The following is a 16,227-nucleotide window of genomic DNA, read 5'->3' as shown; positions in this document are numbered from 1 at the left end:
CAGCCAGGAGTATCGAGAGAGAGCCCGAAAGGGAGCGGCGCAAGAGTGGCCTTGGGACCGACGGATCTCGGCAGAGCTGGGGAGTCGGGTCAAGAACTAAATATTAACCTGGAGAAAATGGAAAACTTGAGCAACCGATTTGTTTGTGTTGAAAATGTAATGAGAGACATGACTGCAAGGATGACTGAAATTAAAGAAATAATTGAAGATTTAATGGAAAGAATAAACCAAGCAGAAGTAGACAGTAAAAACATAAGATGAAAGTTTTGAAGAAAGATACAAAGCAATGGGAGTCGGACAGACAAGTTCTGCTGGACAAGATCGACCACATGGAGAATTTTAGCAGACCAAATAATGTCCGAATTATTGGACTGAAAAAAGGACTCAAGGGAAGAGATCCAGTGAACTTCTTCAAAGCATGGATCCCACAAGTGTTGGGAGAAAGGGCTCAGGTCCAAGAGAGCCAGTGATCAGCGACCATGACTGATCCTGGTAAGACTTTTGAGCTACTAGGAATTGAAGACAATTCTGAGAGCAACATATGAATACACTAAGCAAAATAGTGGTCCACCTGAGATTGACCATTCAACAGTGCTTTTTCAAGATTTTAGTTCTACTTTGATTAAGCAAAGGAAGGAATTTGATGATGTAAAAAGATAAATACGTTCTAAAACTTGAAATATTCAATGACTCTGAGGGTCGATATAGCAGAAAGTAATCAATGATTTTTCAAGACTAAGAATAAGGTAGAAGACTTCCTGTGAGGTTTATGAAAGGTTAAGGCTGCCAAAGAGGAAGACTGAAGAAAGTTTATAATGGAACTAAATAAAAGTTGTATTTATTTTAAAAACCTGTCTTGTAATTATTGTTGAAAAGTAAATTTTATTGAAATGTTCATGGAGAACTCAGAAAAGAGAGAAAACTTAGGAAAAGCAGTAGCAAGGTTGATACTCTATTATAAGGGGATAATGGTACCTGGAGAGGAGTCTCTATAAAAGATGGTGCCAAAGGGAGGGGTTCTTCTCCCTTGAGAGATTCCATGGGACTTTTATCATGGGCTTTCAGGGTTTCCTGTTTACGTCACCATCAGGGCAGGGACTATTATTTAAACAATCAAAAAGGTTTTATTGTTAAACAATATTTGTTTAAAAATTTAATATGGACAGTATGTTAAAATTTATTAGTCTTAATGTTAATGAAATAAAGGGGATGGTGAAAAGGAGGAAGGTTTTGGCACACCTAAAAAAATTAAAGGCAAATATAGTCTTTCTACAAGAAACACATCTTACCAAGTCAGAACATGCTAAATTAAAAAGAGAATGGGTAAGACAATATTGTCTATATTTGGCTCAAAAGCAAGAGGAGTAGTGATTCTAATTAACAAAAATATACCAATAATAATAGAGGAGACACTGACTGACCAAGCTGGAAGATTTGTAATGGTACATTGTAAAACTTATGCAGAATCATGAATGTTTAAGAACATCTATGCACCAAATTATGATGATGAAACCTTTATGAAAGATATATATTGGTTGGAGGAGACTTCACTTTGTGTATGGATTCAATATTTGATAAATCAGCAAGAACAGTAACAAGGGCAAATTGAAAAAAATGGCACTAACATTTATGAAGGATTTAAATGTGATTGATATATGGAGGCAGCTTAACCCTGTAGAAATAAACTATTTGTTCTACTCGAGGGTACATGATTCACATACAAGGACTGGTTTGTTTTTAATGTCTGCCCAGTTAAAAAGTAGAGTGGTAAAAACAGAATATTTGGTGAGACTTCTGTCAGATCATTCTCCATTAACTTTAACTATTGCAATAACAGACAAACGAGAAAGTGTGTATAGATGGTGTCTCAATGCCACACTGCTGAAAAGGAAGGTCTTTTGTGAATTTATTAAGAGACAAATAGAACTATTCTGTGAAACTAACCTCCTTCTACTGATAATAGCTTTTTAATATGGAATACGCTTGAAGCTTATCTAAGAGGACAGATTATTTCTTATACAAAGAATCTTAAGAGAAAATATGCTACAGAACTAGATGGTCTAGAGAAAGATATAATGAAACTGGAAAAAGAATATCAAAGAACAGGGTCACAAGAAAAATATAGACTGTTAGAGAATTTAAAAATTGAAATATAATACATTACAAACATAAAGAATGGAAAAAATATATTAAAAAGCAAACAAAAAAATATGAATTAGGAGAATGGCCGCATAAAGTTTTACCTTGGCAGTTAAAGGCATAAGAGTCATCGAGAATGATAAATCCAATAAAAACACAGGTCAATATTTAACATATAATCAAAAAGAAATAAATTATATTTTCAGACAATATTATATGAACTATATAAATTATTAGGAAAAGAAAATGTTGAACTTTCAAAATTAGAAGATAGAGAACAAATTGATTTAGATGCCTCTTTCACAAGAGAAGAAATTGAGAAGGGTTTGGGTACTTTACAAGCTAACAAATCTCTGTGGGGGGGATGGATTTCCTCCCGATGTATTGGACCGGGCAGTGAAGACCCAGCCCCCCCACACCAGAATCTTTCTCAACTGCTATAATTACAGTGTAAATGAAGAAAGATAGAGACCCATTAAAAACATCATCAATATACACTATATTACTCCTTAATGCTGACTATAAAATACATGTATTGGCAAAGGCATTAGTTAATAGACTGGGACAATATCTACCAAAATTAATACATACAGATCAGGTGGGATTTGTCAAAGGAAGACACTCTTCAAATAGCCTAAGTAGACTCTTTAATATAATACATATGGTAAAGTCAAAGTTGGATCCAAGTATAAACATCTCCTGAGATGCAGAAAAAGTATTTGATCAATTAGAATGGCCTTTCTTATTTAAAACATTGGAAACATTTGAAAAAGGCAGAAAATTTATAAATTGGATAAGAATTCTTTATCATAAACCACAAGCCAAAATTGTAACTAGCTATCAGATGTCAGTGGTTTTTCCCTTGAGCAGATTGAGTGGATAGAGGTTTCCTCTGTCTCCTGTGGTTTTTATCCATTATTGAACCACTAGCAGAGATTATAACAAGTGATCCTGATATTAGGGGCTTCAAAGCTTGTCAGGAATAACATAAAATTAGCTTATTTGTTGTTGATGTGCTATTATGTATGTCTGACCCAGCTGAATCCTTGATAAAATTACAAACAACATTAGAAAAATATGGATAAGAGTGAGGAAATGCCATTTAAAATTTTTGATTATGAAAGATATCAAAAAGGAAGATAGATGGAATCAAATATTTAGGAATAATGACAGATAATAATTTACAGAACTTGTATAAATTTAATTACACTCCTCTTTTAGAAAAAATAGAGGAGTTACAGAAATGGAAAGACCTGCCAATTACTCTAATGGGAAGAGTCAATTGTATTAAAGTGAAACTGATGCAAAGATTACAATATCTTTTTCAATCGTTGCCTATTCGACTACCAAAAAATATCTTTGAATTAATGAATAATTACATAAGGCAATTCCTATGGAATAACAAAGTGCCAAGAACTTTAAGAAACATTATTTATCAACACAAGCAAGGTTTTTATCATTCGTTTTTGAAGAAGACAGTCCCACCTCTTGGATCCGAATGGGATTGAATTTAATAGAAGAATAAACAGTGAAGGATTTTATTTCTAAGTGGAAAGCTAAGTTAATAACAAAAATGACAGACAACCCTATATTAATACATAGGATTAGAATATGGAAAGAAATTAATGAGTGTATTTGGGAAAAAAAGCAGGTATAGCATTGAGAACATCATTATGTAAAACTGTACTACTGCCTATGAATCTGAGTAACAAAATATTGAATTCATGATATGACAAATGAATAAGATATGTTAATGATTGTTATGTAGAGGGAATTTCTTATGTCTTTTGAACAACTAAGAAATAAATACCAAGTACCTAATGGGATGTTACTTTGTTTTCTCCAGATAAGATCATTCCTAAGAGAAAGATGGGGCAAGTTTGGCCCCACCTGAAATTAGTGCAATGGAATGAACGATTTGGCTGGGAAATGCACCTAAATTTATAACTAAGATGTGCAGTACAACTCCAATTATCCAAAATTGGATTCTGTGAAATCCTCAGCAGACCTCAGGATCCCAGTGTCAGAGCCGTGGACCTTAGGCACCCAGCCATGGACATCGGGCTCCCAGTGCCGGCAGTGCCAGCCGTTGGGCTCACAGTGGTGGCAATGGCAGACTTTGGGCTCCCGGCAGCAACAGACATCAGGCTCCCAGGCAGGAGCAGGACTGTCAGGCTCCCAGCAAGAGCGAGGCCTTGGTTGGGAAGTGTCAGTGATCGACAGTGATCAGCATTATTTTTGGTGAGAATTAAACATTATTTTAATGCTCAAAAAGCCTTCCCTTGTTGTTTGTTGTTGTTTAAACACTGTTTCTCCAAAAAAATGTTTATCCAGAAAAAGGCCCGATCCCGACCATTTTAGATAATCAAATTTGTACAGTACTATGCTCTCCAGAATGAAAGTGCAAAACCATGTTTACAGAGATCAAGAGAGAGATGGGAGTCAGATCTCGGCATTGCAATGTCTAGTACAAGCACTAACTTAAAATATCTCAACTGAAATGGGCTGACGCAAAATCAAACTGTGAGACCTCTTCAATTTCTTGCAATTGAACGTCACAAATAAGCATGATTGGTACTATGTCCCTACAGCGTGGTTACCTCATGCAACCTTTTTGAATTGGATTTAAACTCTGTCATCTAAAGATAACAGGCAAAGCTATAACCATCTGTGCATCAACCTCTTTGTGTCAGCTGGAGATTCCATCATACAAATATCTGACAGCTCCTTGCAAAATGCTTTCACGTATCATATGTTCACAGGAAGACTCTGTCAGAAAATATTAGATTGTTAAGCAAAAATTTGCAGAAAATAATTATTTGGCTCATGTTTCAAAACTTAGACGTCCATGCGCTAGACTTCAATCCACATTAGACTGAGCGACTAAAAGCTCTCTTTTCAAAGTTCATGATTTATTGTCAGAGGACAAAATGACATTACATACAACCCTGAGATTCCTTTTCCTGTGGGCCAGACAGAATTTCTAACTTATCAGTAGTGCAAAGAAAACTGTCCTCAAGAAAAGATACAAGAGGGAGAAATGAAAAGAAAGAAATCTAAACCACCTGACAGTGTATCAATATTCAATCATAAATAATGTGCAATGAATGAGCCCTTAAATGAGTCTTGAGTCTCCTGTTTCAGAGTCAGATGATGGAGGGGTAGCAGCTGTTTAAAGGAGTCTAGATACCATAAATTACAAACTTATGACCGACTTAAAATGTTGAAACACTAATATAAACACCCAACAGGTTGGGCAGCAACTGAGGATACAGAAGCAAAGTTCATGTTTCAGGTCAATGGTTCCTTGTGGACGTTGGACCTTCTGAGTACTTCTGGCAATTTAGATTTAAAGAGATACAGCATGGTAACAGGGTCCTGCAAGTGCTCACCACCCAAATACACTCAAGTAAACCCCATATGTCTTTGGAACATGAGAGGAAACTGGAGCACCAGGAGGAAACCCATGCAGGTTTCAGGGAGAATACACAGACTCCTTACAGACAGTGCCAGGTTCAAACCTGGGCTGCTGGTTGCCTGATAGTTTTGTGCTTAACTTGCTGTCCATTTTCATCTCAGTTTATCAGCATTTGAGATATTTAGTTTTTGGATTACCAGCCTAAAATTTGTCCTTCCATCCCCAAGATAAATCCTTAGAAGGCTGAGCTGGGCAAAGCTACCAGCCACCATTCTATCAGCTTTCTACAGGAGCTCTTTTGAGAGCGACCTAACCGGCTGCCTTGCCGTGTGGTACAGTTGCTGTAGAGCATTGGATGTCAATCCACAGGACCATAAAAGTGACAGAAAGGATCACAGGGTCCCGTCCCCCCCCCCCCCACCAATGATGGGATTTACAAGGATTGTTGTTTGAAGAGGGCTCGCAAAATCAGGGAGGACCCCTACCACCCCACAAGCACGATCTTTCAGCTACTCCTGTTGGGGAAAAAGATACAGTACCACCAGGCTGAAGAACAGCTTCTTCCCACGGTCAGTGAGAATGCGGAACGCTGCTGAAACAACTCTCAAGGACTCTAGTATTTATTAATATCATTTATTTTAATATACATACATATATAATGTGTATATGTAGCCACTGCAACCGTGTCTGCCTGTCCCGCATCGGACTTGTCAGCCACAAACGAGCCTGCAGCTGACGTGGACTTTTTACCCCCTCCATAAATCTTCGTCCGCGAAGCCAAGCCAAAGAAGAATAAAGAACTACATATTTTCCCATTAGACAATGCATGTGATTTGTGCGGGAACAAAAAGTAGACTACCATAGGAGGCGAGAGTATTGTTGGTGCAAGCAGCTTGATAAATAAAGTTGTTTAAGTGTTAACCCCACGCAAGGTTGTTCTTCTTCAAGGAACAAACAGAACATGGTGTCAGAGGTGTGTGAGTAAGAAAAGACAATAGTTCCCGTCATGGATGAGGTAAACCCTCCCACACCGATGCAGTTTACCGGCAATCTAACTGATAATTGGAAATGCTTCAACATTTATTTGGAGCCTGGTGGAGTGGGAGAGACCAATGAAAAATGGAAAGCATCTATATTTCAACACGTGATGGATGAAGATGCCTTGGAGATCTATAAGAGTTGTCAAATTGATGAGACTGCTTTCATGTTGGACATCTGATGACAAAATTTGAGGAGTATTTTGTTCCAAGTAAAAACATCACATTTGAGATTCAGGTTTTTCTTCTATGGCCAGAAACAAGGTGTGAGTTTTAACCAATACTTAGCCAAGTTTCACACACTGAGTAAGTCCTGTGAATTTGGAGATTTGAAAAACTCACTCATTAGAGTCAGAATAGTTTGCAGAATCCCAGATAATGGGCTTGGAGAAAGACTGTTGCGTTAAAAAGATTTGACACTGGAAAAGGCTGTGAATATGTGTAGGGCACCAGAGACCACACTAGCGCAAGCTAAGGAGCTTCACGGGATAGACACAACAGTGGATGCAGTGAAAACAGAGAAGCAGAGTACCAGAAATTTCCCAAAGCTACAGCAAACCAAAGAGGTAGGCTCAAGCAGCAAATGCACCAGGTGCGGAGGTTGACATATTCCAAAGATGTGTCCTGCCTATGGAAAGTCCTGCTATAAATATGGGAAGAAGAATCATTTTGCAAAGTGCTGCAAAGCTACCAAGAGAAAAGTGCACAGAGTGGACGAAGAAATGGAGGAATTCTTCGTGGATTAATTACAGACTGCTGGTGGTAAAACGGATTATTCCAGTGAATGAGACAGTCATTCAATTTAAGATTGAGACCTGAGTCCAGGTGAATCTGTTATCTATGGACGATTACAAGACCCTTACCATAAAGAGCAAGATTTATCCAGTGAAATTAAAAGTGACAGGCTACACTGGAGAGAACATTCCAGTAAAAGGAGGCTGTATGGTGATCTTCAAACACAAAGAGCTGCATCTAAAGTCACAGCTACTGATTGTAGAAAAGAGAGTATGGCCAATATTCGGTCTGAGTGCATGTGAAGAGCTCAACCTAGTGAAAAGAGTTTTCATAATCGTTTCACAGACCAAAGATGAGCACACAACACTCATGGAAGAGTATGCAGATGTCTTTGAGGGGCTTGGATGTTTACCTGATATATACAAGATCCTTGTAGATGAGACAGTGGTTCCTGTTGCCCATGCATTCAGGGAAGTTCCGTTTCCACTTAGAGACAAACGTAAACAAGAACTAGCACACATGGGATGGATGGAAGTCATACAGAAAACTGAAGAGCCTACAGATTGGGTTAGCTCACTGGACATTGTGAAACAGGAAAATGGAGCATTGCGTATATGTCTGGATCCAAGAGACCTCAATGAAGCCATCGATAGAGAACATTTTAATTTGCTGACATGGAAGGAAATCATATCCCCATTTGTAGGTGCTGAATGGTTTAACAAGCTGGATGCATCATTGGGGTTTTGGCAGATTAAGCTTGTTGAGGCAATTTCGAGACTATGCACATGGGAGGTCCTGACCCTCACTCTCCTCCTGACGAAGGTAAGTACATGACTGTGACAGAAGATTCAAAGAAATTCTTTCTTGCTGCAGCCCCACAGGTATGTAAGATACACCAACCTCAACAGAATCCATTACATTACCACAAAAGGCCAAGTCTGAAAAAGTTAACAAATATAAAAAGATAGATAGATAGATAGATAGATAGATAGATAGATAGGTGGATATTCACCATTGCAGGTGATGTTTCAATAGTACAGACAGAGCTTTTGGTGGTCAGATTCAGATGTTTCAGATTTTAGATTCAGATTTCAGATATCTTGTCAGAGTACATACACGACATCACATATAACCCTGAGATTCTTTTTCCTGCGAGCCAGACAGAATTACCACTTATTGATAATGCAACAAAATAACTACACAATGTACACATGTAAACAAATCAAGAAATGTAAACAGAGTAGTTTATGGTTAGGATAGTATGGGGAGGTTCAAAAGCTATTGGATAAAACTATTCTTGTATTTAAAGGTCCTGGATTTCAGGCTTCTGTACCTTCTGCCTGTAGGTAGCAGTGAGAAGAGGTTGTGACCAGGGGGTCCTTTATCATGTTGGCTGCCTTCAAATCATCTTTACCATGTCCACTCTATCCAGCCCTTTCAATATTCAGTATGTCTATGCCTTCATCCTTCTAAACTCTCATGAGCACATGACAAGAGCCTTGTATGTTAACCCCCTCATCCCCAGATAATTCTTGTAAATTTCCTCTGAAACCCTCTCTTACGCCAGTCCATCATCCATTACATATGGAGCCCAAAATTGCTCACAGTACTCCAAATCTGCCCTGACCGATCCCTCATAAAGCCACATCGTTACATCCTTGCTTTTATATACAAGTCCTCTCGAAATGAATTCTCACATCGCAGAGGTTCGATCAAGTATTCAACAGTGTGCTGAATATCCTCAGACTTCTGCTGTAGCAAAGGCGTTGGTGTGCCTTCTCTGTGGAACTCAGCAGGCCAAGCAGCATCAATGGGAGTGGAAGAATGGTCAGTGTTTCAGGTCAGAATCTTCTATCTGCCGCTGTGAGGTCCTGCCTGACTTGAATTGGCCTGTTAAGTATTGCCTTTACTTTATGCTTTTATCTCACACTTCCAACATTTGCAATTGTATTTTTGCTTTTGACACAGATTTGCATTATCTTCTGACAGAGCACGTAAAATAAAAGCAGGAGAAGTCCATACAGCTCCTTACAATTGCTCTGCCGTCCAATCAGACCATCACTGGCCTTAAACGTCAGTTCCATTTTCCTGCAGCAACACTATGTCCTTTGATTTCTGTAACTTGCAAGCATCAAGCAATCTCTCTGGGTGGTTGATAGCTTGCCCGTACTTGGTGGGCTGAAGGGCCTGTTTCCTTTTCTCTCCATGACTCCATGACAGTGGGTTGGAAACTGGAACACACTGTGTGAAGGAGCTTACAAAACAGCTTCAATGAGGGAGTGAAATCTGGAAAGCTTCAAGGTAGGAGAAAGAAGAGGTGATGAATTGGTGGACTTATTGAAATAAGGGAAATTAGCACAAAGGGCTAAATAGCCCCCCATTCCAGATTTTTTAATTTCAATTTTCAATTTTTATTCACAGCAAGGTAGAAGCCAATTCCAACCATTTATACCCAAATTAACCTGCAACCCCAAACATTTTGGAGGGTGGGAGGAAATCGGAGGATCCGGGGAAAAATGTACAAAGTCCTTACAGACAGCACCAGATTTGAACCCCAGTCGCTGGTGCTGTAATACCGTCACGCTCTTGATCTAAGATTTAATCTCGTGAAGTCTGGAGGTTATTGACAAAATGTGCAGGGCAGCAAAAGCATTTTAATAATTGAGATAAATTATTCTTGCAACCTGTGTTTGGCTTTGGAAATAAAACTAGTTTTTTACAACTTGAGGGAGCATCTCAGGAAGGAATGCACTTTGAAATCTCCCCTCGCAGCTTCCAGAAGTCTTCCTGTAGATGCTGCAATGACCTGCGAGTTTCTCCAGCACCTCTATGTTTGCACTCATTTTCCAGAAGGACGTGAGAACCACATAACTGCTAGTAAAGGGGATTGTTATGGAATTATTTTTAGACATACGGCATGGTAACAGGCCCTTCCAGCCCGCGAGCCTGTGCCGCCAAATTACACCCAATTAACCAACAAAACCCCATAAGTTTCTGGACCCAGTGGTCAGCAGAGACATGGTGGGCTCTACAACAACAATTATCTGAATTCCTCTGAGACCCAGAACTATTACTTACAAGATGTAGTTGCCACTGAAATTTACCATTTGCCCCCAATTACTCCTGAACTCAGGAGACCATTAAACCAGCATGAATCAACCCACGTTAATGACAATAGATTTACTTCCCCTGAGGACATCCCTGAACAACCGAAGTTGTTGCAACAGTTTTGTATTTTAATGAGTCCAGGCTATTTAATTTCATTCTAGGTTTACTTTGTTATTTGACTTGAGTTTCTGTCATGGCTTCTGTGTTCCTGAATCAATACACCATCTCTCTGGAGGGTAGCCCAGTAACAACCACTACACTAGCATGCACAGCTATTGATTACACCAGATCTATGTACAATCATTAACGTGGAGAATGTTGATCGAATTCTGGGAAATTAGCTCAAGACTTGGAGGAGTCACACAGTGAATGAACATTTGAGCCAGAGCTGAATATTTATTATCTTTCTGGGGTATTTGTTATCTCTTTTAATTTAATTCAATTAGTTTAGTACCATTGTTTTTCTTTACAGGTACAGTAAAACTCCTGTTATCTGGAATTCAAGCAACCAGCAACCAAAAAAAAGGTGAGGAAAATAATAAATAAATAAATTGATAGATTGATAAATGGGATTGACTTTTTGGACAACCTTTCTTGATACATATTCTGGACTGGGTCCATGGGTAAACTATAGTAGGTACACCAGAATGAACCAGCTGGTGGTTTGCTATAAAACAAGTCCAGGAAAACCAGAACACGGAGTATATGCACTTGCTTGTAGTCCCAGAAAATGGGGACACTGAGTCCAAAGGGTTATGGAATAGGGGCATTGGCCCGAGATGTTGAGAATGCCCATTCCCTGCCCACTTAGTATTTTTTTAATTTTAACAGGGACACTGAGTTCAAAGGGTTCGAATAAATATGTATAACTAAAAATTCAGATAAAAGTTCAAAATTGTAAAAGTAACGCATAAACCTTTGGTGAAGATGGGAGCAAATATTCAGCCAGCGGAGGGCCTTGGTCAAGCTTTGCTCATAGCAGCTGTTTAAATAAAGTTGTGTGAAACAGCGATGGTATCGCCCGGGATGAAGAGCGGGTTGATGCCGCTCGCCATTGGGGAGACTCTCTTAAAGTGTCTCCTTATCCCTGCTTAGTAAGAATTTCCCTGGTCAGAGGCTTTATCTGTAAATTTGGAAGACAGAGGGTTAATTATCTATAATGTTATTGTTAGTCTTTCAGGCAGCTCCGTGGAGGGGGAGGAACCTGTAGATTCAGCGACGGTTAAATGTTTTCAAAGATTGTGACTAAAAATAAAGTAAAATGCTTTAAGGTTTATATATTCATGCCAGTGAAGTTTGTTCAGTGTGAGTACAGACTAGTATTTTTGTCTTTTAAACTGTTTATTCTTAATGCAGATACATTAGTTTGGCATTGTAAGAGTAAATCTTAAGCAACTTGAAAACTCACTTATCACTCACATCTACCAATGTCTGTAGGTGCCGGAGAGCAGGGATTTTACTGTACAGTCATGTGCCCATAACATCCATTTGGGTAACATCTGACCGTATAACATGTACGTCCGTGGTCCCATAAGGTCAGAAATCCCGATCAGAGAACAGGATGTAGTGGACATACGTAAAAGTTTAAAAAGTGAAAAAAGATTAAAAAGTTTAATTTAGTATAAGTTCAGTTTCTTGTATGGAACTGTATGAGCAACAGCCTCCAGACTCACCAAACACTACATTAACCCTGCAAGCTGCAACTGTGGTAAGTACAGTCATGTACATTTACAATGTACAGTATTAACGTACTTAACCCTATATATTACCTTGCCTGATATATGAGCTGAATATCTTTGTTATTTAGTCAATACACTACAGTACCCCATGTAGCTTTGCTAAGTATATAATATGGTGTTCGCACAATGTCCACATCACATAATGCCCAATTTCACAGAATGTATCATGGACGTTAAGCAATGCATGAATGCATTTGCTCAGCTGCAGCAAGAATTTCAGTGAATGTGTACAATGTGTATGACAATAATCTTATCATCCTGGGTTTTAGACACATGCATTTAACCATAGCACCACCATACTCCTACATCTGACAGGAGAAAGGTTAGATTTTTTAAATTTTTAATTAAAAAAAAATATTTACAGCATGGTTTTAGCCATTTAAACTCATGCCACCCAATTACATCCAAATGAACCTACATCCACATGTGTTTTGAAATGTGGGAGGAAACCAGAGCATCCAGGGAAAACCCATGCAGACACGGGGAGCATGTACAAACTCCTTAAGGGGAGGGCCGTATTTGAACCCAAATTGCAGGTGCTGTAATAGTGACACACTAATCTCTATGCTAACCGGGCCATTGGATGGTATCATCTTCATGGGAGAGTAATCTCCTGCTCACAATAATGATAATGAGTTTATTGTCATACACATTGTAGAATGTACATAGACACTGAAATTCTTACTTTCTGCAGCTGAACAGGTACTTTGTAAAAACAAATCAACAACTACAAAGCAACTAAAAAAACCACATACTAAATTAAGTACTTAATTGAATTAAAAATATAGTAAATACACAAAAAATAGATTATACACGTTCATGGTTACCCTAGTGACTTCAAGTTTAAGTTTATCATCTGATTGTACATATACAACTAGATGAAACAGTGTTTCTCCAGACCACTGTTAAATATTACTTAACATAAATTAATATATATTTAAATATTTTGGAATGATTTACTGGGTTACAGGATACTGTTCCCCAATATCGCAGCCTGCAGGAAGAAGCTATTTTCCAAGCTATTTTCCACTTGTGCTTTTATGGTGGTGTAGCAGATCTAGTCTGGCTTCAAGGGAAGGAAAGGGAAGCTTTAACCCTATTACCTAAGTTTTCAATCCTATTAGTTGACTTTCCCAGGGGATTTGACGTTTTAATTTGGTAGGAGATTGTGGAATTGTTCATATTGCCTCCTCCGAGCGATCGGTGCCGTACAGGTGTGTGTAGATGTGCTAAAGTCTGCCTTAAGTTGCAGCTGGTTCCAGTCGGGTTGGTGGGTGAGATAGATGATGCCATTGATAATGGAAGGAACCCCAAATCCCATGCAACAATCCCCTCATCATTGTGTGGTCTACACCGTGTAATTCCCTGCCTAACAATGTTCACCACAGGAACGTGAAAAACAGAGAAAATAGGAGCAGGTGAAGGCCATTCAGCCCTTCAAGCCTGTTCCACCGTTCAATGATTATGGCTAATCATGTGACCTCAGTACCTTTCTTTCTTTCTCTCTCTCTCTCTCCCTTTCTCACCCTTCTCTTTTTCCCTCATTCCCTGCCTTTCTCTCTCTCCGAGTGTTTCACTTTGCTGACAGTGAACAGTCTTGAAATCTCAGGCACTGAAATAAACCAGATGGGCCCCTGTGTTGAATCTTAATTCATATAAGAATCAGATAACTACGGTGTCCCAGCTGCATAAACAAAGAATGTTTGAAACGGACAAATGTGAAGAATAAAGCGGATGTTGAACATCAGGAGCTGCATTTGGGGCCTTTTTAGCTCCAGAGAGTAAGTTTCCTGGCATTTCTTTCACAAAGAAGCAAGCCAACGAATCCAACTGTTTGCAGTAAATACCCCCAACCCTCCATGGAGCCACTGTATCAGATGGTCATAAGGCTCCAGAGGCTCGACACGTCAGTGCAGTGATTTATTATTCAAGCAGAGATCCACAAGATGTGGAGGTTATTCCCACTGCCAGCAGTTATTGGACTTGAAAGGATGAGGCTGTTAAAAGACTGGAGCCACATGTAGTCCAGATCAGCTAAGGATGATGGTGATGAGTTGCTTCTCAGACACATTGTACAATGCCCACGTGCTGAAGTTTTTACTTGCTGCAGCCAAACTTACAAACAAAAACTAGAGTGATAACTAATTTAGATTTAAAGTGGCACAGCATGGTAACAGGCCCTTCCAGCCCATGAGCCTGTGCCACCCAATTACACCTATGTGACCAATTAACCTACCACCCCATGTACGTCTTTGGAACATGGGCAGAAACTAGAGCAGCCGTAGGACACCCACACAGACATGGGCAAACAAACTTCTGACAGACAGCGGCAAATTCGAACGCAGGTTACTGGTGCTGTAATAGCATCGAGTCCACGCTGCTGAAGATCCAGCTGCGCTGGATGGGTCACGTCTCCAGAATGGAGGACCATCGCCTTCCCAAGATCGTGTTATATGGCGAGCTCTCCACTGGCCACCGTGACAGAGGTGCACCAAAGAAAAGGTACAAGGACTGCCTAAAGAAATCTCTTGGTGCCTGCCACATTGACCACCGCCAGTGGGCTGATAACGCCTCAAACCGTGCATCTTGGCGCCTCACAGTTTGGCAGGCAGCAACCTCCTTTGAAGAAGACCGCAGAGCCCACCTCACTGACAAAAGGCAAAGGAGGAAAAACCCAACACCCAACCCCAACCAACCAATTTTCCCCTGCAACCACTGCAATCGTGTCTGCCTGTCCCGCATCGGACTTGTCAGCCACAAACGAGCCTGCAGCTGACGTGGACTTTTTACCCCCTCCATAAATCTTCGTCCGCGAAGCCAAGCCAAAGAAAGAAAGAATAACGTTGCACTCACCACTGCTTAACCATGCTGCTGAACTGAACTGAATTAAATTAAAAGAGATATTAAATCCATAAGATAGCTGTAAGTATTCACAATGTGATCCTGGTGTGAATAAAAGGGGGCTTGCAAGGTTGCAAACTGCCCTTTTGTGGTGTCGGGGCAGTCTATGATTAATGAGGCTGATAGCTGTTGGAAAGAAACTCTACTTGAACCTAAAGGTGCTACCTTCTGCACGAAGGTAGCAGTGAGAAGAGATTCTGACCAGGGTGGCGGTGGTCCTGTACGATGTTGGCTGCCTTCTTGAGGCAGTGCCTCACGGAGATGTCTTCAATGGGCATTACTGTCTGTGATGGACTTCACTAGGTTGACCTCGTTCTGCAGACTTCTGCCTTCCTGGACATTAAGTTCCCAAACCAGGTTGTGATGCAACCAGTCAGTGAAAGTTCCACAGTGCCCCTGTAGAAGCTAGATAGAGTGCTTGACAACATGTCGAATCTCCTCAGACTCGTTAAACAGTGGAGACACTGGTGTTCCTTCCTCACAATTTTCTCACCAAGGCTTTATTTTCCCAAACTTCACCTCTCTTCCACAAAGACCATTGGGAATATTATCTCAAATTCTACTCTCTGGTTGAAATTGCTAGTTCTTCAAAAACATGGATACATTATTCAGGCTGAATCATTAAGAAGCAACTTAGGGAACCCACTACCAGCACCAACATATTGCCTACAGCACATGGTGAGTTTGTAATTATACTAGTGAGGCAGCCGGTCTTGATTGAAACAAGGTTCTCAGAAATGGAGCTGTACGTAGTACAAAAGCAAAAGATCAACACTTGGTCATTTTGCTTCCAGCTACTGTGACAGAGCCTGCTTGCTTCTTATACTGACAGGCAGGAGAAGGGAAGTCACTCGTTGTGAAATCAGTGAAGGTAAAAGATGATAGCAACTTCTAAATAATGATTATTCATATAAACGCAAACAAGTCCCAGTAAGTTCCCCACTTACGTATGCACATGTCAAGTTTAAATTAGTTCACCCCGATCACTCAGAAACTCAACGGGATCTTTGAGAGCAGTAATGCTATATTTTTCCCCTGTGCTAACTAAAATTGTTCAACCTTTATAATAACCTATGTGAAATAAAATTGGATATTGACATTCTAATGAATCTAATTAAGGCCCTGGTCTAATGAAGACACTGGTTTAGAA

The sequence above is a fragment of the Narcine bancroftii genome, chromosome 12 (genome assembly GCF_036971445.1).
Source record: "Narcine bancroftii isolate sNarBan1 chromosome 12, sNarBan1.hap1, whole genome shotgun sequence".
In the NCBI taxonomy this organism is placed as follows: Eukaryota; Metazoa; Chordata; class Chondrichthyes; order Torpediniformes; family Narcinidae; genus Narcine; species Narcine bancroftii.
This window is presented reverse-complemented; position numbering follows the sequence as displayed.